Below are 16,660 nucleotides of genomic sequence, written 5' to 3' on the forward strand. Positions count from 1 at the left end.
TGTTTGTAAGTTTTCAGCTTGTGAATTCTTTTGTATTGTGGAAATGTTGTGTTTGTTTTTTATTTGTGTTTTTATTTTTTGATTGAGCCTGTGTACCACATGTGTGTCATATCCGTTGTTCCTGGCTATTTGTATGATCGTGTTCATTTCTTGTTCATAGTTTCTCTTGCTGAGTGGGATTCTGTTTAATCTATGTAACATGTGTCTTAGTGCTGCAAGTTTCTGGCTTTGGGGGTGGTTGGATGTGGAATGTATTATTGTGTCCGTGGCTGTTGGTTTTCTAAAGATGTTAAATGTATGTTTTCCATTTTCTTTTTTAATTGTAATGTCAAGAAAATTTATTTGATTTTCTTTTTCTTTTCAAGTGTGAATTTTATGTTCTTATGAGCTTTGTTTATTTCTGAATGGAGTTCATCTATTTTTTCACTTGGCTCGTCTACCAGACAAATAATGTCATCCACGTATCTGTACCAATATATGATTTTGAAACTTTCATTTGTGGTTATTTTATCAAATATCTGATTTTCAAGGTGACTGATGAAAATGTTTGCTAGTGTTCCTGATATTGGGGATCCCATGGGCAGTCCATCAGTTTGTAGATAATATTCTTCCTCAAACTGAAAGTAGTTTTGTTCAGTTGTCAGTCTGAGCATATCTGTTATTTCTTTTATTGCGTCTGTGGTGAGGTTGCTGTGGGATGAGAGATTTTGTTCTATGATTTCTATTGTTTCTGTGATAGGGATGGAGGTATACATATTTTCTATATCGAATGAAATCAGTGATGCTGTGTGAGGTACCTGTATGTTCTGTATGTTTTCTATTAGGTTTCCTGTGTTTATCACTGTTCTGTTGTTTTCTACTTTATAGTGTTTTGTAACTAACTTTTGGAGGTGTTTGGCTATGCAGTATGTTGGGGCTTTCTTGAAGTTGATAACAGGTCTCATTGGCATTCCGTCTTTATGTACTTTCGGTTGACTGCGGAGTGTTGGTGCTTGTGGGTTTTTCTGTGTTAAGTAGTATTTCTGTTTGTCTGTGAGTGTGTGTTCAGTGTTTTTCAGTGTTCGTTTCACATTTGCCTGGAATCGTGTAGTTGGATCTGACTTCAGTTTTTGTATTGCGTTGGTGTTTATGTATTCCTTGGTTTTTGTGATGTATTGCTCTTTATCCATGAGTACTGTTACATTTCCCTTGTCTGCTCTTGTTATTAATACGTTGTTGTTTGTTAACTTTTGTTTTAACCTTTTCATAGTAGCTGCTTCTGTTTGGTTGTTCTTATTGTGTGTCTGCTGTGTTTGTTTTATTATGCCTTTTATTTCTTCTTTTACTAGTTCTCTTGTCAGTCCTATGTTTATTTCACAATTATTTTGTTGTTCTTCACGTGTAAGGATGTGTTCGGTTTCTACTATGAGATTTTCTATGTATTGATTGTTCACTTTGCTATTGGTGCAGTGTTTCAAACCTTTTTCCAAGAGCATTTTTTCGTTTTCAAGTAGTTCTGTCTCTGTTAGGTTAACTAAGCGTGGATGGAATGTGTGTTGATGTTCATGTGGTTTCACATTTAAAATGTAAATGTATTTTTGCGTCTTTTTCACTGTTAGTTTCATTATCTTGTGTTTATGTTTGTTTTGTAAATGTTTCATTGCTATGTATGTGTTGTGCTCAGTTTTTTCTACTAGTGCCATGAAAACTGCGGCGTTTCCTACGTTTTTTGCCAATTCTAGATGAGTCTCATAGAGCATCATGTTTAGGTGCTGTTTTTTCGAATAGAGCATCTTAATTTCATGTAGTAACCAATATCGTTCTGCAAATGATTTCGACTTTTGTGCCACTGTAGAACTGTTTTTAACCTTTACATTAATGTAACTTGGAATTAAATCGTTCTTTTTGCATGTTCTGTTGAATTTTATATGCTGTATCGTCTTATGGAGTCTCAGATGTATTTTCTTGAACCTGTTGTACACGTTGACAGGGAATGCTTGACTTAGCTGTATTGACATCTTCAACTTTTGTGGTCCTGTCCTCCTCAGTTGCGCGTAATACTACGGTATATTGATAATTTTCACTTATGGACCGTCTGACAGCAACTGAATAAAACACAATTTTAGTGCCATACGCGTTTCGCCTTTATTTTCTGCAAGGCATCATCAGTGGCCTGGAATATGTACATATGTTAGCTATTTTATTTACATTTTTGTCACTTGAAAAAGAAAAAGAAAATCAAATAAATTTTCTTGACATTACAATTAAAAAAGAAAATGGAAAACATACATTTAACATCTTTAGAAAACCAACAGCCACGGACACAATAATACATTCCACATCCAACCACCCCCAAAGCCAGAAACTTGCAGCACTAAGACACATGTTACATAGATTAAACAGAATCCCACTCAGCAAGAGAAACTATGAACAAGAAATGAACACGATCATACAAATAGCCAGGAACAACGGATATGACACACATGTGGTACACAGGCTCAATCAAAAAATAAAAACACAAATAAAAAACAAACACAACATTTCCACAATACAAAAGAATTCACAAGCTGAAAACTTACAAACACACTCAACAAACACACACAATGACAACACCACACAGAAAAGAACCAGATGGTACACCATGACCTACACACATAAACTAACACACAGAGTTGCAAACATCCTGAAGAGACAGGGCTTCAAAATAGCATATAAGCCTGGGCAAACCCTTCAATCACACCTAAGCCAGCCAACTACCAAGAGGGACAAATTCCAACAATCAGGAATATACAAACTTGAGTGTCAAAGTTGTGATGCAGTATACATAGGCATGACATGCAGGAATTTTGAAACAAGATACAAAGAACATATCAGATGTTGGAAGTATGAAACAAACCATTCCACATTCGCAGAGCATTTAAAACACTACAACCATCATCCTACAAACATGGAACAAGAAATGAAAATAATGAGAATAAGCAACCATGACAAACATCTTATACAAATGCAAGAAAACTTCCACATCCAGAAAGCCATAGCAGAAAACAAACATGTGATAAATGAACAAACACACATCAACACAAGCTCCCTACTACACTTAATAAAGGAAATGATAACATAATATATAACACACACACACACACACACACACACACACAAAGCACCCCTCCAAAAAAAAAAAAAAAAATTACATAACACCAAAATACAGACAGACACACACACACACACACACACACAGCACAAAAAAATATATATTACACCAAAACACACACACACACACATACACAGGACAAAAACAAAAATAAATAAATAAATACAATAAAATAAAATTAAAGTAAATTAATACGACACTAAAAAACACTCACTCACACACACACACACACACACACACACACACACACACACAAATGCATACACGAACAGACCACAGATACTTCAAAAGTTACTCATAAGTTTGGCAGTAATATTCGATCTTTGGCAAAAACATTTGACAGTCGGCAACAGAAACCAAAACATTGCATTAAAACAAGCACTCAGTGCTTAGTGCTGTGGAATGCGGAAAAAACAGCAAATTGGCGCTCATAGGAAGAAGAACAACACCAAAAATGCAACAGGAGCGTAATATGTAAGAAACTGCCTACGCAACCTGTAAGTACAGTTCAAAACATTACTACTTAATAGGAAATACCAACCACTAGAACTGTTTATAACCTATAGGCACAGTGACAAAAATGTAAATAAAATAGCTAACATATGTACATATTCCAGGCCACTGATGATGCCTTGCAGAAAATAAAGGCGAAACGCGTATGGCACTAAAATTGTGTTTTATTCAGTTGCTGTCAGACGGTCCATAAGTGAAAATTATCAATATACCGTAGTATTACGCGCAACTGAGGAGGACAGGACCACAAAAGTTGAAGATGTCAATACAGCTAAGTCAAGCATTCCCTGTCAACGTGTACAACAGGTTCAAGAAAATACATCTGAGACTCCATAAGACGATACAGCATATAAAATTCAACAGAACATGCAAAAAGAACGATTTAATTCCAAGTTACATTAATGTAAAGGTTAAAAACAGTTCTACAGTGGCACAAAAGTCGAAATCATTTGCAGAACGATATTGGTTACTACATGAAATTAAGATGCTCTATTCGAAAAAACAGCACCTAAACATGATGCTCTATGAGACTCATCTAGAATTGGCAAAAAACGTAGGAAACGCCGCAGTTTTCATGGCACTAGTAGAAAAAACTGAGCACAACACATACATAGCAATGAAACATTTACAAAACAAACATAAACACAAGATAATGAAACTAACAGTGAAAAAGACGCAAAAATACATTTACATTTTAAATGTGAAACCACATGAACATCAACACACATTCCATCCACGCTTAGTTAACCTAACAGAGACAGAACTACATGAAAACGAAAAAATGCTCTTGGAAAAAGGTTTGAAACACTGCACCAATAGCAAAGTGAACAATCAATACATAGAAAATCTCATAGTAGAAACCGAACACATCCTTACACGTGAAGAACAACAAAATAATTGTGAAATAAACATAGGACTGACAAGAGAACTAGTAAAAGAAGAAATAAAAGGCATAATAAAACAAACACATCAGACACACAATAAGAACAACCAAACAGAAGCAGCTACTATGAAAAGGTTAAAACAAAAGTTAACAAACAACAACGTATTAATAACAAGAGCAGACAAGGGAAATGTAACAGTACTCATGGATAAAGAGCAATACATCACAAAAACCAAGGAATACATAAACACCAACGCAATACAAAAACTGAAGTCAGATCCAACTACACGATTCCAGGCAAATGTGAAACGAACACTGAAAAACACTGAACACACACTCACAGACAAACAGAAATACTACTTAACACAGAAAAACCCACAAGCACCAACACTCCGCAGTCAACCGAAGGTACATAAAGACGGAATGCCAATGAGACCTGTTATCAACTTCAAGAAAGCCCCAACATACCGCATAGCCAAACACCTCCAAAAGTTAGTTACAAAACACTATAAAGTAGAAAACAACAGAACAGTGATAAACACAGGAAACCTAATAGAAAACATACAGAACATACAGGTACCTCACACAGCATCACTGATTTCATTCGATATAGAAAATATGTATACCTCCATCCCTATCACAGAAACAATAGAAATCATAGAACAAAATCTCTCATCCCACAGCAACCTCACCACAGACGCAATAAAAGAAATAACAGATATGCTCAGACTGACAACTGAACAAAACTACTTTCAGTTTGAGGAAGAATATTATCTACAAACTGATGGACTGCCCATGGGATCCCCAATATCAGGAACACTAGCAAACATTTTCATCAGTCACCTTGAAAATCAGATATTTGATAAAATAACCACAAATGAAAGTTTCAAAATCATATATTGGTACAGATACGTGGATGACATTATTTGTCTGGTAGACGAGCCAAGTGAAAAAATAGATGAACTCCATTCAGAAATAAACAAAGCTCATAAGAACATAAAATTCACACTTGAAAAGAAAAAGAAAATCAAATAAATTTTCTTGACATTACAATTAAAAAAGAAAATGGAAAACATACATTTAACATCTTTAGAAAACCAACAGCCACGGACACAATAATACATTCCACATCCAACCACCCCCAAAGCCAGAAACTTGCAGCACTAAGACACATGTTACATAGATTAAACAGAATCCCACTCAGCAAGAGAAACTATGAACAAGAAATGAACACGATCATACAAATAGCCAGGAACAACGGATATGACACACATGTGGTACACAGGCTCAATCAAAAAATAAAAACACAAATAAAAAACAAACACAACATTTCCACAATACAAAAGAATTCACAAGCTGAAAACTTACAAACACACTCAACAAACACACACAATGACAACACCACACAGAAAAGAACCAGATGGTACACCATGACCTACACACATAAACTAACACACAGAGTTGCAAACATCCTGAAGAGACAGGGCTTCAAAATAGCATATAAGCCTGGGCAAACCCTTCAATCACACCTAAGCCAGCCAACTACCAAGAGGGACAAATTCCAACAATCAGGAATATACAAACTTGAGTGTCAAAGTTGTGATGCAGTATACATAGGCATGACATGCAGGAATTTTGAAACAAGATACAAAGAACATATCAGATGTTGGAAGTATGAAACAAACCATTCCACATTCGCAGAGCATTTAAAACACTACAACCATCATCCTACAAACATGGAACAAGAAATGAAAATAATGAGAATAAGCAACCATGACAAACATCTTATACAAATGCAAGAAAACTTCCACATCCAGAAAGCCATAGCAGAAAACAAACATGTGATAAATGAACAAACACACATCAACACAAGCTCCCTACTACACTTAATAAAGGAAATGATAACATAATATATAACACACACACACACACACACACACACACACACACACACACACAAAGCACCCCTCCAAAAAAAAAAAAAAAATTACATAACACCAAAATACAGACAGACACACACACACACACACACACACAGCACAAAAAAATATATATTACACCAAAACACACACACACACACACATACACAGGACAAAAACAAAAATAAATAAATAAATACAATAAAATAAAATTAAAGTAAATTAATACGACACTAAAAAACACTCACTCACACACACACACACACACACACACACACACACACACACAAATGCATACACGAACAGACCACAGATACTTCAAAAGTTACTCATAAGTTTGGCAGTAATATTCGATCTTTGGCAAAAACATTTGACAGTCGGCAACAGAAACCAAAACATTGCATTAAAACAAGCACTCAGTGCTTAGTGCTGTGGAATGCGGAAAAAACAGCAAATTGGCGCTCATAGGAAGAAGAACAACACCAAAAATGCAACAGGAGCGTAATATGTAAGAAACTGCCTACGCAACCTGTAAGTACAGTTCAAAACATTACTACTTAATAGGAAATACCAACCACTAGAACTGTTTATAACCTATAGGCACAGTGACAAAAATGTAAATAAAATAGCTAACATATGTACATATTCCAGGCCACTGATGATGCCTTGCAGAAAATAAAGGCGAAACGCGTATGGCACTAAAATTGTGTTTTATTCAGTTGCTGTCAGACGGTCCATAAGTGAAAATTATCAATATACCGATGATTTTGGAATCTATTCCACCTCCTAGCCCACATAACTACTTCAAGTGGTTTGCAGGGGCGCGTGTTTTTAAAGTGCTGGATCTTAACCAATCCTGTTACCACATACACCTCACCGAAGTTTCAAAACCTTCAACAGCGTTCTCCACTGACTACTACATTTTTCAGTTTCACTGCACTCCTTTTAGTGTCTCCACAGGAACAGCGGTTTAGTCTCGCCTGTTACATTCTGTGATGGGAGACCTAAAGTTTTAGTGCGTTTACAATTACTTAGGCGACGTGGTCATTTATAGTGCAACCTTTGCTGATCATTTAGAGCATTTTATGCAAGTGTTCGGGCGTGTGAGGGAAGTAGGCTCGGCCGTAGAGCCATCGAAAGTAAATTTGGCCTGCAGGACATATCGTTTTCGGGGCATACATTGTCAGCCAGGGGAGTTAGTGTAGTTCAGGCCCTTATCCGAGCTATTTACAAGTTCCCGTTACCAAAGAATAAGAGAGTAGTGGCCCGGTTTATTATCATGTTGAATTATTTTAGATAAGTTATTCACATTTTTGCGTAACTTTTGGCTCCGCTTAATCAGCTTATCAGTATAGGAGAGATTTTCAACAGGCAGCCTTCGACGCCTTGAAACATGCTTTGAGCAGTGCTCCAGTACTGGAATTCCTGATTTCAATATGCTGTTTACTGTGCAGGCATACATGCTCAATTCCGACGTTACCGCCGTTCAGTTGCAAGATCATGATGGAGAGCGGTAGCCTTTATCTTATGTATCAAGAACCTAGTCAGCTGCTGAAATAAATTCTTCTGTTTGCGATATGGAAGCTTTGGCTGACCTTTCTGTCCTAGGAAAGTTAAAGCTCTACCTGGGGCATAATTAGTTTACCTTAGAAAATGATAAGCAAACACTGAGTTGGATTCTTGGCAGGCCCCGTAAGACTGTAAGAATTAGCCGTGCAGGGTAGCGGCGCGGTCTTAGGCGCCTTGTCACGGTTCGCGCAGCTCCCCTCCGTAGGAGGTTCGAGTCCTCCCTCGGGGATGTGTATGTGTGTGTGTGTCTGTGTGTTGTCCTTAGCGTAAGTTAGTTTTAGTTAGAGTAAGTAGTGTGTAAGCCTAGGAACCGATGACCTCAGCAGTTTGGTCCCACAGGAACTTGCCACAATTTTCCAAAATTTCCACTGGAGAAATTACGCAATGGGCGGTTTGAATATCGACCTACTGGGTTAAAGCAGTATTTATCAGAGGGCACAAAAACAAATCGTGGATGCCTTAGTCACACATTTCACGCGAACATGCGGGAATCTGCCGAAAAAGCAAAGGCGCTGGTTTTAGTGGCATTTGTTTCTGAGATTACTTCACTATTTGTTCATCTTACGGAGAGACGGCAACATGATGGTAAGTTGTGCGAAATTTAGGAGAGGCTAGAGGTGGGTGTATCAATGGAAGACGATGGTTATTCCTTGGAGTCGGGGGCGCTATGTTACTATACTAGATACGATAGGAAACTCAAGATCTGTAATCCTAAAAACTTAGTTATTTTCACCGCTCGTTATGTGTGGCGGGGGAAGGTGGGAAGGGGGGAAGGGGGGTAGGGGGAGCGGCACCTGGGGCTTTACGTAACAGGGATGAAAATTGAAGAACATCAGTCTAGTAAAAGCATCGACTGAGATATTAAGAGATTAATAAGACAATTTCAAGAACGCAAGTCCGCTATGCCTAACACTAAGAGTAGAAGGTTTTTTTTTTGGTCCACCAGGGAACACCTGCTTACGGAACAGCTATTTATTGATTATCTGGGGCACTCCCAAGCACGAAAAATGGTAATATCTTAGTGGTGTTAGATATCTTTACAGGGTTTGAGTGGATGGTGCATAGTAGAGGAATGAGAATGATGACTACCGTTAGTAACCAGCGCTTAAGAGTTTTATTTGTAATTTTGGACTCCTTAGAGTGTTTGTACTTGACAATGCTCCCACGTTTACGACACGTGAATTCAGACTCTTTTGTTTCTGGTAGAGTCATTTCTCACGTGACAAATGAGTTGTATAACCTTAGCTATCTTTTGTAGAATATGTTAACAGAATTTGAAATCTGCCTAACCAAATTATCGTTCTTGGTCGTAGAAACTTTAGGGTCGTTCCCAGAATTCGCTTAACCATGCCTTTAATACCGCCAGCCATGAAGCACACAAGTTAATGACTGCCAAATTAATGTTTGTGTTCTCTCTTAATTCGCTGCTGAGTAATTTGAGGTCGTTGAATTATCTATTGCTTGCGCTTGCTGAGGATGAGGATATCAGGTGTAAAGGGGAGGCGGCAAAAGACAACATTCTCTTGCACATCACAAATGGGCTAATAGGTACAATGAAGATAGACCCGTTGCCTCAGGGTGAGAGCCAATATCTACGGGAAGAGTTTCTGGGGGCAGTATAGACAGGCGAAGGGTATCAAGGGGAAAAGCGTTATCGCAGTTTCTCGGCCCGTGTAAGACTATCAGGGGTTTGTCCCCACTTTTCTTCGCCTTCCTAAACCTTAAAACACGTAAGAAACGGAATCCTTCTTGAGTCAGTTGAAACCAGACAGTGTCGAAGCAGAAGCTGATACACACTAAATAAACGAAACTGGGCTGTCCACCCCGGCTTATAGCTTAATGGGTGCGGGGGGGGGGGGGTTAGGAGAGGATGATTGGATGATTGATACTTTCGTCTTGATATTGCGGGTAAGCTAGCGGCTGTACTTTGACATGGAGCTTCTTTGGCACGCCGCGAGTAGACGCCTCTACCACATGTTCCACATTGAAGAAGGTGCGCAAGCACGGTGCGAGGTGCATTACGATGGGCTGGGAGAGCGAAAGTCTGCTAGCAGATGCGAGGACGTGAGCATTGCCCACGGCAGCGGCAAGTGTTAACTTGGAAATGTGAGGTGTTTTCGTATTGGGAGGTAGCTGTGAGTAATGGGTGGCACATATAGAGATCATCGTCGACTCCTTCGTGGCATTACCGTTGCTAGTTTGGAGTGTTTCCTTGCTAAATTCCGTCACGAAAGTATTTCACTGAAATTTACCTGCTATACGATGATTGCGGCGTTTGTTTTCATAATACAACGGAAGTTAAAGGTGAGCTTCCGTCTGTTATGCTACTTAGTTTACGCAAAGGCAAGTGAAGCTACTACTGATGTGCACCAGTCTTTGTAGTGCTCGTGGGAAGTCGTCTGCCCCATTATTTATGTGTTCTTTTATTTCATTGCAAAGGGTCTGGCATGCAGTAACTTCTGCGTGTTTTGGCGATTTGAATGTGTCTGCATAGGTTGCACTGTATCTTGGTGTAAACGCCTTTTGTGTAAAGCTGTATGAACTGACATTCAGGTTAAACGTGTGGATTAGGGTTGGGTGGTTTTGGGGGAGGAGACCAGACAGCGAGGTCATCGGTCTCATCGGTTTAAGGAAGGATGGGGAACGAAGTCGGCCGTGCCCTTTCAAAGGAACCATCCCGGCATTTTCCTGTAGCGATTTAGGGAAATCATGGAAAGCCTAAATCAGGATGGTCAGACGCGGGATTGAAACGTCGTCGTCGCGAATGGGAGTCCAGTGTGCTAACCACTGCGCCACCTCACTCGGTAAACGTCTGGGTCTCGGCCACAGAGACCATGTAATTAACTACGTAATGTAACTCTGATTTTCATAAATGCGTTTATGTTTTAGAAATGTAGTAGAGGTCAAAACTGACCCATCTCTTCTATTTTATGTAATTCTTTTTAGATGTTATTGTTCGGTGGTAATGTCGCTTTTTTTAGAGCAGTAGAACTTCATAGTCCTACTGCAGCTTTAAATCTGCTGGAACGGAATATTGGGAAGTCCGTTGAATGATTAGAGCAGGTTGTAAAAGATGTTTCCAGGGTAAAGACGTGATGTCCGTCGTCGGTTTTGGCCGCCGATTCTGGTATAAATTATAAGTTGTAATTCGCGCCGTATAATTGCAATTCTGTTTGTACTAATCTTTTTTCTATTATTGGCACCTGCAAATTGTTTTGTTAAATGGGACTTCGTATTCAATGGTTGGGGCTCTTAAATGCCTTAATTATTGAGGCTTACTTTTCTATGTTAAGCTGATGCTTTAATCAGTGTTAATATATATTCATTAGCACAGGAAGCCTTAGAGTTTAGTAATAATTTGCAATTGCAAAATTCATTAATTAAATGTTCTCAGGATAACAACATGGGACTTACGTAGTTGGTTTGTGATAGATAAATTTGTGAAATTTTTCAGGTGGGAGTGGTCTCACTCGCTTACTGCCCCCGGATCCCCGCGTCTTTAGCCATTTCAGAATCGTATAGTTGTAGTAGCCTATGCATATTTTGTTAAACGGTGTTAGAGAATGACTGAGTCCCGTTTATTTTGTTCTTCCATGCAAACATCTGAGCGCTAGTGCGTGAGACTGAAGGAGAGTGGATTAAACTTCAAAAATATTACAAAATTTTTGTAACGTTTTTGGGAAACAGCAATTTTGTAGGCAACATAAAATCAGTGAAAAAACAGTCTGGATCGCCAGGGTTATTTTATTAAAATGACCGGTTTCGGTTTAGTCTTTGGCAATCTTCAGAACAGCACCATCATCTGAAGTCGACGATGTGTAGAACAGTCAATTGACTCAGTTTCAGCGACTAAGGTCTACTGACTGTTCTAGACATGGTCAACTTCAACTGATGCTGATGTTCTGAAGGTGGCCTAGGATTACGCCGAAACCGGTCATTTTAATAGAAGAACCGTAGCGATTTAGACTGATTTTTCACTGAGTTTATGTACTTCCGTTTTACCCTCAGGTATATACTTTTGAACATATTTTCATTTGACGGAGAAGCGCTATGTTCTGTGCGAATACTCAGAACACATCGCCAGCAGTGTGCGGCATGTGGGAGTTACTGCTGGAGGAGAGCCGCGCTCGAATGGCTGAGGCGGTTAGGGCAGACTTTGTAGGGAAGCGGACCATCCGGTTTCGAGTCCTGGTCCGTCACTAATTTTCACATGTCACCGTTGCACTTAATGCAATGCTCATATGCAGTGGAGATCGGAAAATTTCTCTTTCACTTCTGATCCATTTTGCCCACAGTTGTCTCCGCTTAGTTTAGTAAAGGCGCAGATGACTGCCATCACCACCACTACCACCATTACCATAACTACCATCACCACAACCACAACCACCACCACCACCACCACCAAGCGAAGTAGAGCAGTGACACTGGGCTCCTTGTTCCGGAGGACAGCGCCGCATGTCCCCTTTCACCCATCAAGAGGTTTGCCTAAACCGAGTAAGGCTGGTTTCTTAGAAGGAGTATCTCTTTAGAAAGGGACATGGCTGATTTCCTTACCTATCCTTCTCCAATCGAAGCGCATGCACCGCCTCAGAAAACCTAATTGACGACGAGACATTAAGCCCTATTTTTCCTGCATTTCTTGTTTCGACTTAGATCGCGACACACTCTTCCTTGGATGGTGGTGTTTTTGTAACAGTTATATTGATTCTTGACCATTATTTACTTTAGAAACAAACGGACACACGCACGCGCGCTCTTGTATATACACTTCCATGTTACAGCAGACTGATGGAATCAATCCCAGATAATGGACAGAAAGATAATATTTAAATTTTACGGTACTATTGGAGATTACCTGCTTTCGTAAGGGGCTCCATATTCTCGTACCTGCTGCTATGGTGGCAAATTGTAAACAATAATTTGCATTTGAGTCAGCTTTTTCTTAGCTAATTCTAGAAATGATGTATCGTAGTGCATATTTCCAGTGCATTCGAACATTGCTGACCAATTTTTCCGGGACCTTTACAGTGAGTTCACTAAACGGAAGTTTGGGATAGCCCAAAGAGCTACGGAAAGATTCTTTATATGCGATCTGAATGTTAAAAACAAATCTGAAACTGGCAGCGTTAGTGAACTGTTTGTGGGCAGGCTACTCGGCATAATGCGAAGACAAGAGGCGAACATACTTATTGGTTCAGTGGAGTTGAAGAAACACAAAAAGAGTTACGAGAGGGCTATATGAAATTTCTGGTATCACCTGGCACAGAAGAGCCCACAGAATAGCTGGAGGCAGCTACTGAAAGCATATTTCAACATGGGATTTGGAAATGGGCTTGTCTTCTTACAATGGTCGATGATAATTATGATGATAACATTTTATTGATGTACGCCTCTCATGAATAGTAGTGACTTAGTTTCGACCTTGTCGACAAAATGACGCACAGCCCCAAGGAGGACAGTGATTCAGAAGGTTTTCATTGGAGGAGAGCATAAGATAGGAAACCTTACACATCGGTACTAAATCAAGAATTTATTAGTACATTTTCCATGTGTGTCGATAGCGGTTTCGTACTAGTAACAGTTTAATACAACTTTTACGTACGTTCCATTGTTAAGCATCCTCTTCAACATGGTTCAACCGGAGAGATAAGCAATAATGCCTTCGGTCATTTAACCATCCAGGAGAAACTCTCTACCTGAAAACTGTCTTCACTGCCGCGTACTCTTTAGTGATATGAACAGTTTCCTGACATCGGGACATACGACTGAGGACGCCGTCACGAGAGTGTTCATTGTACTAACTATTTTCAGAAAGTCGGGGTTCATCTGCTTTCACTCAATTCTTGTGTCCTCCTCGAGGAGTAAATAGCTGCCTCTGCTATTAGTGAAACTGTTTAATCAGGCTACAAATGACGGGTTCCGAACAGGTGCCATGTTAGTTAGCTGTTAAGTATTACATTTACTGTGAAAAATTACGTCACATCAGGCATAGCAACATTTCTCGCCAGTCTGCCCTTCTTATTGGGCTTTCGACTTATGTTAGCCCAGTAAGTCAGAATAGTCAAAAATTACTTTGTAGTACATAAGCCTTCACCTTCATAGAGAGACTATATTTATGGATATTCTATCAAAAGAGAATTTCACATAAAATTACAGTTTGGTGGTCGACCATATGATCTACATAATTTTTTTTATTTATCTGTTTTCAATACATTGTTTTTGGAACAGAATCTCTCATTCTGGTATACTGAAAATTGTTACATCCATGTAAAAATAACATCTGAAAAAATGCATTAAAATGAGAGTCTTGAAGGTGGCTACTGCAGAACTGAAAGCGGTAATTCTGCTCGAAAGACTACGAGATTAAGGCGAATAAATAAAAAAATTAAAATAACTCCCAAAAATTAAAGCCTAATTCATTGTATCTATAACGTATCCGATACAGCTTAATCTGTTCCACTTAGAATGTTCTAAATGTTCAGAAATGTAAAACTGAGCCCCTAACGGGGCTCTGAAAGGTCTTATGACTACGATGTCACTGTGAAACAGAGCGGATCAGTCATCTCTTACAAATACCAGCTTCTAACAGTTTGTAGGACTATGAAATGGAGTGACCACACTGGCTCAGTCGAAGTTTAAGGAAAGTCTTCGGATGCTGGGAAAATACAGTCAGTATACAAAAGATTTGTGCACCACAAAGTAGAACACTGCTCAAGTTTGTGGGAGTCATATGAAATAAAAATGAGAGGGGTTACTGAACGAATACAGACAGGACAGCACGTTTGGTCACAGCTTTGTTTGACAAACGGAATACAGTCACGGTGAAAACCCCGGACAGGCAGAGACTTGAATAATGATTCCAATTATCCTGCAAAAGTCTACTTACATCTCAAGAATCAATACTGAGTAAGGAATTCAGCCTTCTATGTATCGCCCGCGTAGAAATTGTGAGAACATGATTAAATTAAGTATAGAGCGCACAGAGGCATTCAAGCAATCAAATCCTTGAGCCGCATGCGTTATTGTGTTGGGGAGGAAACCATAACTTATGGTACCATTAGTCTTGGGTTTTACTGTACTTTGACCGAGCGAGGTGGCGCAGTGGTTAGACACTGGACTCGCATTCGGGAGGACGACGGTTCAATCCCGCGTCCGGCCATCCTGATTTAGGTTTTCCGTGATTTCCCTAAATCAGTCCAGGCAAATGCCGGGATGGTTCCTCTGAAAGGGCACGGCCGACTTCCTTCCCCATCCTTCCCTAATCCAATGAGACCGATGACCACACTGTCTGGTCTCCTTCCCCAAACCAACCTTTTACTGTACTTTGCAAAGCATTTGCGTAGATACATGTACTTCATATATCAACGCACTTTTTCAGTGTGATGTGATTGAAAGAGCTATGACTTATCAGTCATTAAGCATCTGAGGGTAGGATTTCGGTGGTAGGGAAGCGTTCTGGCGCTCTACCTCTTTAGCCTATAGATTAATGACCATCCTACACTTAATCATTTTAAGTACTTCACTTATGAAGATGACTTGGCAGTCGCAGATGAGGAAGCGACTTCCGAGGATCTACAGCTGCAGCTGGAATGAGCACTCAGAGCCTTCTCAGAAAACTATCAAGATAACTCCATGAACTCGAATTCTTCGAAGACTCAACTAAACGCTCTCCACCTTCGATATCGACCAGCAAATCACCAGCTCAGTATTTCCTTGGACAATACCGCACTGGAACAGACAGATAAATCAACATATCTAGCCGTGATGTTGGATATATCTCTGACATAGAGACGCCACTGTAAAATGATCCGCCAGAAAGTAGTCTCCAGAAGTACTATTTTACGGATCTCTTTAACTGCAAATGAGGAGCAATATCTGATATCCTGCGAACCCCTGGCCAAGTACTATGGTTGTCAACGGCTTAGTATGCCTACGAAGTATGAACTACATCAAGCCAAGAAGGTCGACGTAAGGCTTAATGAAACATGTCGAATCACAACAGAGTGTACTTAACCCACGCCCCTACCAAATCTTTATAGAGCTGCTTGCCTTGTGAGACCCAGCTCCCGAAGACAATCTCACTAAATCACAGAGAGTCTCAGACACACGAGAGACTATAGACATCCTCTCTTTGGCACTGAGTGAGCCTGGAAGACTGAGATCCCGTAAAAGGTTCTTAGATGCTGTCATTGGAGAACCACCACCTGACTATCCACCAGCACAAGTAGTGTGTGCCTTGGGTCTCCATGACAAACTAGAAAACATGGACTACGAACCACATAAGAACATGGCCAGTGAAAAAAAAAAATAATCATATGGATCGTGTTCACTTGGACGATGACATGAGCGACTGTGGTGCTCTGAAAGTCATTCAGCACTTCCTGGCCAGTCCAAACTGTCGCTACAGACGCAACCTTGACGACTTGTTGCTGGACTACAAAAAAGCCCTTGTCATGTTTGGTTTCTAGACACGGAATTCTAAAATAAAGTAATCATCAAGCACATAAACATGCATTTCTCGAGTGGTCTTTACCTATATCTGGTGGTATTGTTTTCGTCTGCCAATGGAGATTAGAGAAAATATTCCATATGTATATGCTTTCTTTGGGATATATGAAAACAGACATTTACTTGAGGAAATAGAAA

At 39.6% G+C, this 16,660-nt stretch overlaps 1 protein-coding gene across 1 annotated transcript in view; it reads right to left on the reverse strand.

Moving 5' to 3' along the window:
- The window catches only part of LOC126262621 (sex peptide receptor), a 1,348,766-nt gene that overhangs the window by 46,112 nt on the left and 1,285,994 nt on the right, over nt 1–16,660 (reverse strand). The window lies entirely within an intron of this gene.

The sequence above is a fragment of the Schistocerca nitens genome, chromosome 6 (assembly GCF_023898315.1).
Source record: "Schistocerca nitens isolate TAMUIC-IGC-003100 chromosome 6, iqSchNite1.1, whole genome shotgun sequence".
NCBI lineage: Eukaryota > Metazoa > Arthropoda > Insecta > Orthoptera > Acrididae > Schistocerca > Schistocerca nitens.